The sequence below is a fragment of the Triticum aestivum genome, chromosome 7A (assembly GCF_018294505.1).
Source record: "Triticum aestivum cultivar Chinese Spring chromosome 7A, IWGSC CS RefSeq v2.1, whole genome shotgun sequence".
NCBI classification, from domain to species: Eukaryota; Viridiplantae; Streptophyta; class Magnoliopsida; order Poales; family Poaceae; genus Triticum; species Triticum aestivum.
The window spans coordinates 715,769,240-715,781,766 of NC_057812.1; the positions used below are offsets into that span (position 1 = coordinate 715,769,240).

General features: G+C 46.5%; 1 long non-coding RNA gene across 1 annotated transcript; it reads left to right on the forward strand.

Moving 5' to 3' along the window:
* Positions 1-5,540: 5,540 nt before the first annotated feature.
* LOC123146983 (uncharacterized) lies at positions 5,541-5,924 on the forward strand. The gene is made up of 3 exons (XR_006473002.1): positions 5,541-5,564; positions 5,638-5,718; positions 5,809-5,924. It is a non-coding gene; the product is annotated as an uncharacterized lncRNA (long non-coding RNA).
* Positions 5,925-12,527: the final 6,603 nt, after the last annotated feature.

The following is a 12,527-nucleotide window of genomic DNA, read 5'->3' on the forward strand; positions in this document are numbered from 1 at the left end:
GTATGATTTGAATGGAACTAACCCGGACTGACGCTGTTTTCAGCAGAATTGTCATGATGTTGTTTTATGTGCAGAAAACAAATATTCTCGGAATGACCTGAAACTCCACGGAACATCTTAGAAAAAAAGAAAAGAAAAATCCTCGCCAAAGATGAAGACTAGGGGGCCCACACCCTTCTCACGAGGGTGGGGGGGCGCCCCCCTAGGGCGCGCCGCCTACCTCGTGGGCCCCCTGGATGCCCTCCGACGCCAACTCCAACTCTATATATTTGCTTTCAGAGAGAAAAAATCAGACAGAAGAAATCATCACGTTTTACGATACGGAGCCGCTACCAAGCCCTAAAACCTCTCGGGAGGGCTGATCTGGAGTCCGTTCGGGGCTCCGGGGAGGGGGATTCGTCGCCGTCGTCATCATCAACCATCCTCCATCACCTATTTCATGATGCTCACCGCCGTGCGTGAGTAATTCCATCATAGGCTTGCTGGACGGTGATGGGTTGGATGAGATTTATCATGTAATCGAGTTAGTTTTGTTAGGGTTTGATCCCTAGTATCCACTATGTTCTGAGATTGATGTTGCTATGACTTTGCTATGCTTAATGCTTGTCACTAGGGCCCGAGTGCCAGGATTTCAGATCTGAACCTATTATGTTTTCATGAATATATGTGAGTTCTTGATCCTATCTTGCAAGTCTATAGTCACCTACTATGTGTTATGATCCGGCAACCCCGAAGTGACAATAATCGGGACCACTCCCGGTGATGACCATAGTTTGAGGAGTTCATGTATTCACTATGTGCTAATGCTTTGTTCCGGTTCTTTATTAAAAGGAGGCCTTAATATCCCTTAGTTTCCAATAGGACCCCACTGCCACGGGAGGGTAGGACAAAAGATGTCACGCAAGTTCTTTTCCATAAGCACGTATGACTATATATGGAATACAAGCCTACATTACATTGATGAATTCGAGCTAGTTCTGTGTCACCCTATGTTATGACTGTTACATGATGAACCACATCGGCATAATTATCCATCACTGATCCGGCATAATTTTCCATATACTGGTTTACGCTTATTTACTTTCCCGTTGCTACTGTTACAATCACTACAAAATACCAAAAATATTACTTTTGCTGTCTTTACTTTTGTTGCCGCTACCACCACTATCATATTACTGTGCTACTAAACACTTTGCTGCAGATACTAAGTTTCCAAGTGTGGTTGAATTGACAACTCAGCTGCTAATACTTGAGAATATTCTTGGGCCCCCCTTGTGTTGAATCAATAAATTTGGGTTGAATACTCTACCCTCGAAAGCTGTTGCGATCCCCTATACTTATGGGTTATCAAGACTAATTTCTGGCGCCGTTGCCGGGGAGCATAGCTCTATTCTTTGAGTCACTTGGGATTTATATCTGCTTATCACTATGAAGAACTTGAGAGATCCAAAAACCAAGATCTATCCCTCAACTACGAGGGGAGGTAAGGAACTGCCATCTAGCTCTGCACTTGAGTCACCTTATGTTATGAGTAAGTTTGCGACACCTACACCTGCTTCTGCTATTCGTTCTGATATGTCGCATGTTATTAATGATGCCACTTCTTCTATGCATGATACTACTGTGCCCCTTGGTGAATTTCTTGATGAACAAATTGCTAGGTCTAGAAAAAAAGAAAGAGTTAAATACACCTACAGTACATGAACTTGCACTGCGGGAACACTTTCATACAAAAACTTGAAAATTGAGACAAATGGGTCACTAAACTTGCTTTGCGGGAACAAAATCATACAAATTAGTCCGAAACGACCACATGGCGCGCCACGTCGGCAGGGGAGCACGAGTTGGTCGCTGGTTAGTTTGTAGAAACCTCCCTAATAATGTAAACATTGAACCCGCAGTCCTAATTGAGATTGAGCAGGAAAAAAATTTATGGATAACCCTGTACTTATGCCAAAAGTCGCGTTGGCACTAGTAACCCTCTCCAAACCCCTTCCCTCTTCATCTTCATGGCCTGTTCGTCTCCTATTCCGCATCGCTGTGGCCGGTTCATCTCCTCCGCATCGCCCTCGCCGTGGCGATCATGCTGGATGGAGCCACGTCCTCGAGGCATAGGCGAATTTCCTCCAGACTACGGTAGGAAATCAAGTTGTCCCGCTCTCTGCTCCCCTCTTTGGTCATGTTCTTCTAGGGTTTTGATCAGGTGTGATCCTCGGTATTTGTGGCCGCGGCATAGATGAAACTCTGGGCTTTTGTGGAGTTTTGGGGGGTGTGTGGTTAAGATTTAGTGTTTGATCAGATTTGGCATAGATGTAGTGTGTTTTCATGTATTGTGGTGTCCCCTGTTTTGATCAAAAATATATGTTGCATGTGGTGTTAAGCATGGGGTTCAGATTTGCTGTTAATATAGTACGGTAAAGAAGAATATGGGTTCAGAAACCTTATAGATTCAAATTAGTTTCAGAAATGTGATATACTGTACTGCAGTTTCAGAATTGATATAGGTTCAGAATTGAGTGGCAAAAATTAGTGTACTGTAGTTTTGTATTTATGTTCATAAACAATGCTTGATATATGGTTAGGGGCATATTTGGAAGTGCTGTTGCAAACCATTTTTCAGTAAATGATATGTATATTCATTAACAACAGTTAGCATTTTCCGTGACACGTAACAATCGTGTACTTCTACTTGCAGGAGAAAAATCCAATTTCTTTACAGCGGTGTTTGAACACAATGGCATATTTTGTGGGCTGGATGATAGAAGGACATTTTGGGGAAGCACTCAAGAGGAGTATGACAATTGTGATGCGAACACATGGTCTAGGGATGTGATTAATTGCATATTACAGCATTTGGGATATGACATTACTAGTCCTGAGCTACAAGTGTATTGGTTATTGCCTGGGAAGGACATCCTAGATGGCATGGTTTGTTTAGATAATGAAGAAGCAATTGCTTCAATGGCAAGGGCGGGCAGAGAAAACAGAAGTTTGCATGTTATAGTAGATGAGAGAAATCATGTGAAATTAGAATGGGATGATCTCATATATAGAGGCTGCCTTGAGCTGCCAAGGGTAATGACTCAAAGGAAAATGCCAAGTGGATTTAGGCCCGGAGAAGGCACTTCTGGGAGCACTAGTTCATGTATGATGCTGGTGAATGAAGCAGAACCACATAGTTATGTCCATCGAGAACATGAAGAGGAAGCCGAGAAAGGGCATGGAGAGGCAACAGAGGATGAGCATGGAGAGAGAGTAGAGGACCAGCATGTAGAGGCATCAGAGGATGAGCATGAAGATGGAGCAGAGGATGAGCATGCAGATGGATCATAGGAAGAGCATGGAGAGGACAGTGGCACAGATGAAGATTTTTATGAAAGTGATTATGATGTTCCTAATGGGGATGATGATCTATTTGTTCAAAATGTTGATGAGAGTGTGAATGACCACAATGAGCAGAAGGAATACATAGATGATGAAGATCCAGTGGAAGATGATGATGATCTAAACTTGTCTAAGAAAGAGCTAGAAAGGTTGAAGTACTCTTTCAAGGCATTTAATCCAGAGGTGGACCTAAATAATCCAATTTTCAGAGTTGGACAAGTGTATGGTGAAATGAAAGAGCTCAGAGCTGCTTTGGTTGCATACAGTGTGAGAAACAGGGTTAAGATTAACAAAGGAAGAAATGAAGCAACGAGGTTGAATGCATCTTGCTCTGTTGGATGCCCCTGGCTTTTGAAGGCGTCTAAGGACAACAGAACAGGAAGCATTGTAATTAAGAGATACAATTGCAATCACACATGTTAGAAATCTTGGGATGCAAAGTGTTTGTCAGTTAAATTTCTTACCAGTAAGTTCATTGAGGAGTTCAGAGACAACCAAAAGATGGACTTGGTGACCTTTGGTAACAAAGTTCAGAGAGAATTCAAGGTCAGACCTCATAAAGTCAAATTAGGAAGGGCAAGGAGAGCTGCACTTGATTTGATACATGGAGATGAAGCAGCTCAATATCAATAGCTATGGAATTATGGTAAAGAGCTGAGGAGGAGCAATCCTGGCAGTACCTTCCTTGTTAGCACAACTCTTGTTAAGGACAATGAAAATGAGGACCCAAAGGATCATTTGTCATCATTGTATTGGTCATATGATGCTTGCAAGAGAGGTTTCTTAAATGGATATAGGCCCATCATTTTTATCGATGGATGCCACTTGAAAAGTAGGTACAAAGGCCAGTTACTTACTGCTGTTGGCATAGACCCAAACGACTGCATTTATCCCATTGCAATGGGAATGGTTGAAGTAGAATCAAAATTCTCCTGGGAGTGGTTTCTCACTACATTAAAGCATGACTTGAACATAGTGAACACCTCCCCATTCACTATAATGAGTGACAAACAAAAGGTATTTTGTTCACCACTAAAATGTTGTTTTCAGTGTATTAATTTCTGCATTATAACAAATCTTAGTACTTACACCTGTGCACTTCTCTAGGGTTTAATAAATGCAGTTGGAAAGGTGTTTCCAGACTCAGAGCACATATTTTGTGTTAGACATTTATATCAAAACTTTCATATGCATTTCAAAGGAGAGACATTGAAAAACCATTTGTGGGCAATTGCAAGATCAACAAATATCACAAAGTGGATGTTGAACAGAGAAGCAATGAGAGAGGACTGCCCTAGTAACGTTGCTTGGTTGGAGAATAAACCTGAAAACCAATGGGTGAAAGCATTTTTCAGTGATTTCCCCAAATGTGACATCCTATTGAACAATATGTCAGAAGTGTACAATAGGTAAATTGCAGTACTGTGCTTTCTATTGATTTGCATTGTATTATGCAGACAATTAATCATTTATTTGCAATGCATTGCAGCTACATATTGGAAGCAAGGGAGTTCCCTATGATTTCAATGATGGAATGTATAAAGGGTAAGATTACTGCTAGACATGAGAGCAAGCAGAGAGAGGCAAGAAACAAATGGACTGGTAGGATATGCCCAAAGATCAAGAAAAAATTAGAGAAGGAGATAGAACTGTCTGCAAGTTTTTTTCCTAGTCACTCTGGTTTGGGAGTATATTCTGTGATATCAAGAAACTTTACATACCTTGTGGATATTCCAGCAAGGACATGTGATTGCAAAAGATGGCAACTTAGTGGCATTCCTTGCAGCCACTCTATTGCGTGCTTTAGGGAAGAGAGGATAGATCCAGAAGAAATGGTTCACAAGTGCTACACAATAGAGACATACCTGCTAGCATATGGGCACAATATAATGCCTATGAGAGATAGGGCTCACTGGGAGCAAGTTAATGGAATTGTCGTTCATCCACCGATTTACAAGAAAAAGATGGGAAGGCCACCAAAGAACAGGAAAAAAACACCTGAAGAAAAGCTTCAGAAGGATGGCAGCATTGCACTGAACAAGAAAGGTGTGAGCATGCACTGTTCAATTTGTGGAAAAGCAGATCACAACAAGAAGGGCCATCAGAAATTCATGGAGAGGGAGAGTGAGAGGGAAGCAAATGAGATGGAAGAAGATATAGAAGATCCTTCCATTTTAAATGTAAGACATGTAATTTCAGGACATAGAAGTTCATAAGTGTTAGTGTCATTATTCACACCATACTATATTTCAGGACATCAGGACACACATGGAGGACACAAGGCTAGATCCTATGCATGTGCCTTTCAGCATGGTACATATAATGAGGCAAGAGGTGAAAATAGCTATACACTGCTTCATATGTTCTCATATCCATTTAATTATTTATAATGACTTATGAATGCTATGTCTAAATTTTCATTAGGAGAGAATCCATGTTTCAAATGTCAAACCACCTGGTCCTTTGCCAGATATATCTAGATTTGTTGCTGATGCCAGGGACTCCATTCCTGAGAGAAGAACAATTACTACTGCTACAACTAGAGGAAGGAATAGGGGAAAAGGCAAAGGGAGGCCACTAGATGATGAAGAAACCATTGGTGCTACAAGCAGAGGAAAAAACAAGAGACAAAAAGCAGGTACTAGCACATACCCAGGTGATGGAAGCAATCGTGCAAGAGGGCCCAACAATGCAACAAGAGGAGGTTCAATAGCTGCAAGAGGTGGCCGAAGTGGTGGTGCAAGAAGGGGAGCAAATGCTACAATAGGTGGAGGAAATGCAACAATAGGAGGAGCAAATGCTATTGGAAGAGGGGGAACAAATGCTACAAGAGGTGGACGAAGTGGTGCTGGAAGAGGGGAAGCTAATGCTGCACGAGGTGGAGGAAATGCTGCCGGAAGAGGAGGTGGTGCTGATGGAAGTGGTGGAACAGTTGGTGGAAGGGGCTGGTGCTATCTTGTGCTTGGAGAAGATGGAGAAAGGAGAGATGCATCTGTTCCAGACCTAAATGCTGCTGCAATCCCTGACCTCAATGCTCGAGAAGAGATCATTGTGACCCAAAATGCGCCTACGGGTCCTTTCTAAAGTGGGATGTTAGCAAATTTCATCAATGAACTAGCTAATCATGTCGTAGTTCATGTCTGAACTTTGTAGGTACTTTATTTTGTAAGGTTCTAAAAACCTGAATGTTGCTGCATTGGTACTGCTATGTTATGGACCTGCTATGTTCAAAATGCATATATGCATGTTCTGAACCTTGCTATGTTCTGAATCAAATTTGCATTATGTCATCTATGTTTGTCAGCCGGCATGTTCTGAAGGTTTCTACCTTAGCCGACATGCTCTGAGTGTTTCTTTTTTCTTTTTTAGGTAGGTAATGTTCTGAATTTTTCTAATCCTGAAGTAAAATTTGAAATTCATGAAACAGCTGAAATTTTGTCCATCTGAAAACAGAGCATGTGCATGAAAAACAGAGCAAACATAGTTATTTGCAGGTTTAGAAAGTACAGGTTCAGAACACATACAGAGGTGTCCTGCTAAAAACAGTTGAAAAAATGGGACCTGGGAGTCGGAACCCAAGATCTGCGATTTAGAGCTCTGCCACGACGAGTAGGTCCTAGCTCGCGGCATGCAAAATGTCGCCGACGACACCGCGCAGTGGCCGCAGAAGCAGGACGCCGGAGTAGTGTTTCTGACTTTTGACTGGAGTATGAAGCTAGCTCGAGCACGACGTAGTTACAGCCCTGGAGTACGCACGTACACATAGGTGACTTTGGCGGCTCAACTTCCATGCTGCAGGAATTAGGGGGCGTCTCCAGTTAAGTGCATGTGTCTACAGGTGCTAGTTTCAGACTATCAGTTAGAGTTTCAGTTAACTACTAGTGCTAGTTTCAGTTTGTTATTTCAACATATAATAGGGACGTTTTTGGAAATATTCCTCCTGGAATGTGCAAGTCACTACAACCAACGTGGCGTCCTATGTGGCCGTTTCGGACTCGATTTGTGTGATTTTGTTCCCGCAAAGCAAGTTTAGTGACCCATTTGTCTCAATTTTCAAGTTTTTGTATGAAAGTGTTCTCGCAGTGCAAGTTCATGTACTGTAGGTGTATTTAACTCAAAAAGAAATTATTGAATCTGAATATGATGATGATAGTGATGATGAAAATATGCCTGTTATTCCTGAGGGCTATCTTTTTTGATATGGAATCTTCTGCCGCTATTCTAGCTTGCAAAGATAAATATGAGCTTAAGAGGTTATTAGTTAAATGGAACAAAGAATCACTTAGAGATAAAATGAAACCCGACCCTGCTTATGCTACTTCACCTATCTGTGTTCCTGATAAGGATTATGAATTCTCTGTTGATCCTGATATAATTACTTTGGTGGAATCTGATCCGTTTTATGGCTATGAATCTGAAACTGTTGTGGCACATCTTACTAAGTTAAATGACATAGCTGCTGTCGGTGTCAAAACCGGCGGATCTCGGGTAGGGGGTCCCGAACTATGCGTCTAGGCCGGATGGTAACAAGAGGCAGGGGACACGATGTTTTACCCAGGTTTGGGCCCTCTTGATGAAGGTAAAACCCTACATCCTGCTAGATTAATATTGATGATATGGGTAGTACAAGAGTAGATCTACCACGAGACCAGAGAGGCCAAACCCTAGAAGCTAGCCTATGGTATGATTGTTGTTCGTCCTACGGACTAAAACTCTCCGGTTTATATAGACACCGGAGAGGGCTAGGGTTACACAGAGTCGGTTACAATGGTAGGAGATCTACATACCCGTATCGCCAAGCTTGCCTTCCACGCCAAGGAAAGTCCATTTCGGACATGGGACGAAGTCTTCAATCTTGTATCTTCATAGTCCAGGAGTCCGGCCAAAGGTATAGTCCGGCCATCCGGACACCCCCTAATCCAGGACTCCCTTAGTAGCCCCTGAACCAGGCTTCAATGACGACAAGTCCGGCGCACAGATTGTCTTCGGCATTGCAAGGCGGGTTCCTCCTCCAAGTACTTCATAGAAGATTTTGAACACAAAGGTAGTGTCTGGCTCTGCAAAATAAGTTTCCACATATTGCCATAGAGAGAATAATATTTACACAAATCTAATCTGCTAATGTATTCCGTAGCGTGACATCACACCACGGCCAAGTCTTTATTTGAATCGTTTTATTGTTCTACCTCATCGTGTTTAGCAAGGCGGTTTCCTTGGCACGTCTTGTTAAAGCAGAGATCGTGTCCCCTTATTCTAGGATTCTCATCAATACGGGCGTGGGTAACCCAACCGCGCCATTGACTATGACGCTTGGGAGATAAGCGAGTTTTACCAGGCTGGTGGGGCGCATCGTCGCGTCCGCCCATATAAGGGGATAAGGATGTGCCTTTTCATCTGCGCCTTCTTCCTCCATCGCCTATCCATTTCCGCGCACTCGAGTTCCAGCGCCCAAGTCCGCACACCCCACCTCGACCTTCTCCAGCCATGTCCGGAGCGGGAGGCAAGTGGATGGTCTCCACCATCACAGATGGACACATCAAAAAACTGAGGAAGGCCGGATACTTGTCTAACGACATTGCGCACCAGCTTCCCGAAGAGGGGTAGCTCATCCCCACCCCTAGGCCCCATGAGAGGGTGGTATTCCTCCCCCATTTCCTCCATGGACTGGGCTTCCCTCTCCACCCATTTGTCCGGGGGCTCATGTTCTACTATGGCCTGGATTTCCACGATCTGGCCCCGAACTTTGTCCTCAATATCTCGGCGTTTATCGTCGTGTGCGAGGCTTTCTTCTGCATCCGCCCCCATTTCGGCTTATGGCTCAAGACTTTCAACATCAAGCCGAAGGTGGTGCGCGGCACCCAGGCGGAGTGCGGAGGCGCCATGGTGGGCAAGATGCACAACGTCCTATGGCCCGAGGGCTCCTTCGTGGAGTCCTTAAAGGGGTGGCAATCAGGGTGGTTTTACATCACCGAGCCGCACGACCCAGAATGGGTCGCGGCCCCCGAGTTCCGATCCGGAACCCCTACGCGGATCACCTCCTGGATAGAGACAGGCCTACCGTGGGGTAAAGAAGGAGAGCTGACCGGACTCCAAACATGCGTCCAAACCCTGGTGGAAAAGAAGCTCAAACTTGTCAACGTAGTCCAGGTTATGCTCATCTGCGGGATCCTCCCGTGTCAACAACGGGCTTTCAACCTATGGGAATTCGACCCGACGCAGCACTGAACTCTGAGCAGGCTCTTCGACACGACGTATGAAGATGCCTGGAAGGTGCTTTTCAAGGGTGCCGAGGCCCCCACGTCCGCTACCGAGGATCGCGGATTCAGCACGCATCGTCGCGCTCATGCGGTAAGCTGTTTTTACCTTTTACAGGGTATTAGTTTTTCATAGTTTGACTCCATGCGGGATCTTAAGCTCCCTTACCTTTGACAGGATCGGCAGGAGACGTCCGGACAGATCAACTGTCCGGCACCTTTGCCCGAAGGCCCAGCGGACGCTCGCTTGGCGAAGCTGCTGGTTCCGGCACCCTATGTGGTGCCGGAGAAGAAGGCCAAGAAGAAGGCCACGGGGACTCGGAAGAGTGCCCAACGCCTGGGGGTGTCGGATTCATCATCTGACGACTCCAAGACGCACTCCTCCTGTGAAGACGAGGAGGAGGAAGAAGAGACCTCTCCCCCTCCAGCGGGGGGACAGAAGAAAAGGAAGGCCGCCCCAACTGGGGAGGCCGAAGGGTCCAAGAAGGGGAAAACCCTTCCTCCGGTCGGCTCCACCAACGTCGACGACGGCGAAGAGGAGTGGCCGCACAGGGCCAAGCCCCTGGCGAGATCGTAAGTGTCCGGATACCAGAGTGATTCATAGTATTCCTCCATTGCACAACTTTTCCTTATGTCGAACATGTTTATGCAGTCCGCCCAAGGCCGGGCTCGACGAGTCATCGAGCGGCTCCCTGGATTCGTCGGATGTGAATTCGCTTCCGACGGCTTCCTCCCCCCACCCTACGGACGGCGCCGAGGTGGCGTCCCAACAGGTTCGAAGCCAGGAGGAGGTGGTCCTGGAGGCACCGCAAGGCAACCTCTCGCACTCCAGGCGTAAAGGGGATAGAACCCCCAAGGGCTCCAAGTCCGGCCTTGAGCCGGACACTGCGCCGGAACCTTCAACGGTTCTGGACTCCAGTAGGCAGCCTCCTTCCAAGAGGAGCAAGCCTACCGAGCCGGTGACCTCCGTCTAACCGGTGTGTCGGTGTCAAAACCGGCGGATCTTGGGTAGGGGGTCCCGAACTGTGCGTCTAGGCCGGATGGTAACAGGAGGCAAGGGACACAAAGTTTTACCTAGGTTCGGGCCATCTCGATGGAGGTAAAACCCTACGTCCTACTTGATTAATATGGATGATATGGGTAGTACAAGAGTAGATCTACCACGAGATCGGAGAGGCTAAACCCTAGAAGCTAGCCTATGGTATGATTGTTGTTGTGTATGTTGTCCTACGGACTAAAACCCTCCGGTTTATATAGACACCGGAGAGGGTTAGGATTACACAAGGTCGGTTACAATGGTAGGAGATCTGCATATCCGTATCGCCAAGCTTGCCTTCCATGCCAAGGAAAGTCCCTTCCGGACACGGGACGAAGTCTTCAATCTTGTATCTTCATAGTCCAGGAGTCCGGCTGAAGGTATAGTCCGGCCATCTAGACACCCCCTAATCCAGGACTACCTCAGTAGCCCCTGAACCAAGCTTCAATGATGATGAGTCCGGCGCGCAGATTGTCTTCGGCATTGCAAGGTGGGTTCCTCCTCCAAGTACTTCATAGAAGATTTTGAACACAAAGATAGTGTCCGGCTCTGCAAAATAAGTTTCCACATATTGCCATAGAGAGAATAATATTTACAAAAATCTATTCTGCTGACGTATTCCGTAGTGCGACACACCATGGCCAAGCCTTTATCCGAGTCGTTTCATTACCCCACCTCAGCGCGTCATGTGAGTCGGTTTCCTTGGCACGTATTGTTAAAGCAGAGATCGTGTCCCCTTATTCCGGGATTCTCATCAATACGGGCGTGGGTAACCCAACCGCGCCATTGATTATGGCGCTTGGAGATAAGCGAGTTTTACCAGGCTGGTGGGGACATGTAGTTGCGTCCACCCATATAAGGGGATAAGGATCCACCTTTTCACCTACGCCTTCTTCCTCCCTTGCTTATCCATTCTCGCGCACTCGAGCTCCAGCGCCCAAGTCTGCACTCCCCACCTCAACCTTCTCCAGCCATGTCCGGAGCGGGAGGCAAGTGGATGGTCTCCTCCGTCACGGAGGGACACATCAAAAAACTGAGGAAGGCCGGATACTTGTCTAACAACATTGCGTACCGGCTTCTCGAAAAGGGGCAGCTCATCCCCACCACTAGGCCCCATGAGAGGGTGGTGTTCCTCCCCCATTTCCTCCGCGGACTGGGCTTCCCTCTTCACCCATTTGTCCGGGGGCTCATGTTCTACTATGGCCTGGATTTCCATGATCTGGCCCCGAACTTTGTCCTCAACATCTCGGCGTTTATCGTTGTGTGCGAGGCTTTCCTCCGCATCCGCCCCCATTTCGGCCTATGGCTCAAGACTTTCAATGTCAAGCCGAAGGTGGTGCATGGCAACCAGGCGGAGTGCGGAGGCGCCATGGTGGGCAAGATGGCCAACTTCTTATGGCTCGAGGGCTCCTTTGTGGAGACCCTGAAGGGGTGGAAATCGGGGTGGTTTTACATCACCGAGTCGTGCGACCCCGAATGGGTCGCAGCCCCGAGTTTCGATCCGGACCCCCTACGCGGCTCACCTCCTGGAAGTAGACGGGCCTGTCGTGGGGTAAAAAAGGAGAGCTGACCGGACTCCAAACTTGCATCCAAACCTTGGTGGACAAGAAGCTCAAACCTGTCAACGTAGTCCAGGTTATGCTCATCCGCCTGATCCTCCCGTGTCAACAACGGGCTTTCAACCTGTGGGAGTTCGACCCGGCGCGGCACCGAACTCTGAGCAGGATCTTCGACACAACGTACGAAGATGCCTGGAAGGTGCTTTTCAAGGGTGCTGAGGCCCCTGCATCCGCTACCGAGGATCGCAGATTCAGTACGCAGCGTCACGCTCATGTGGTAAGCTGTTTTTCCTT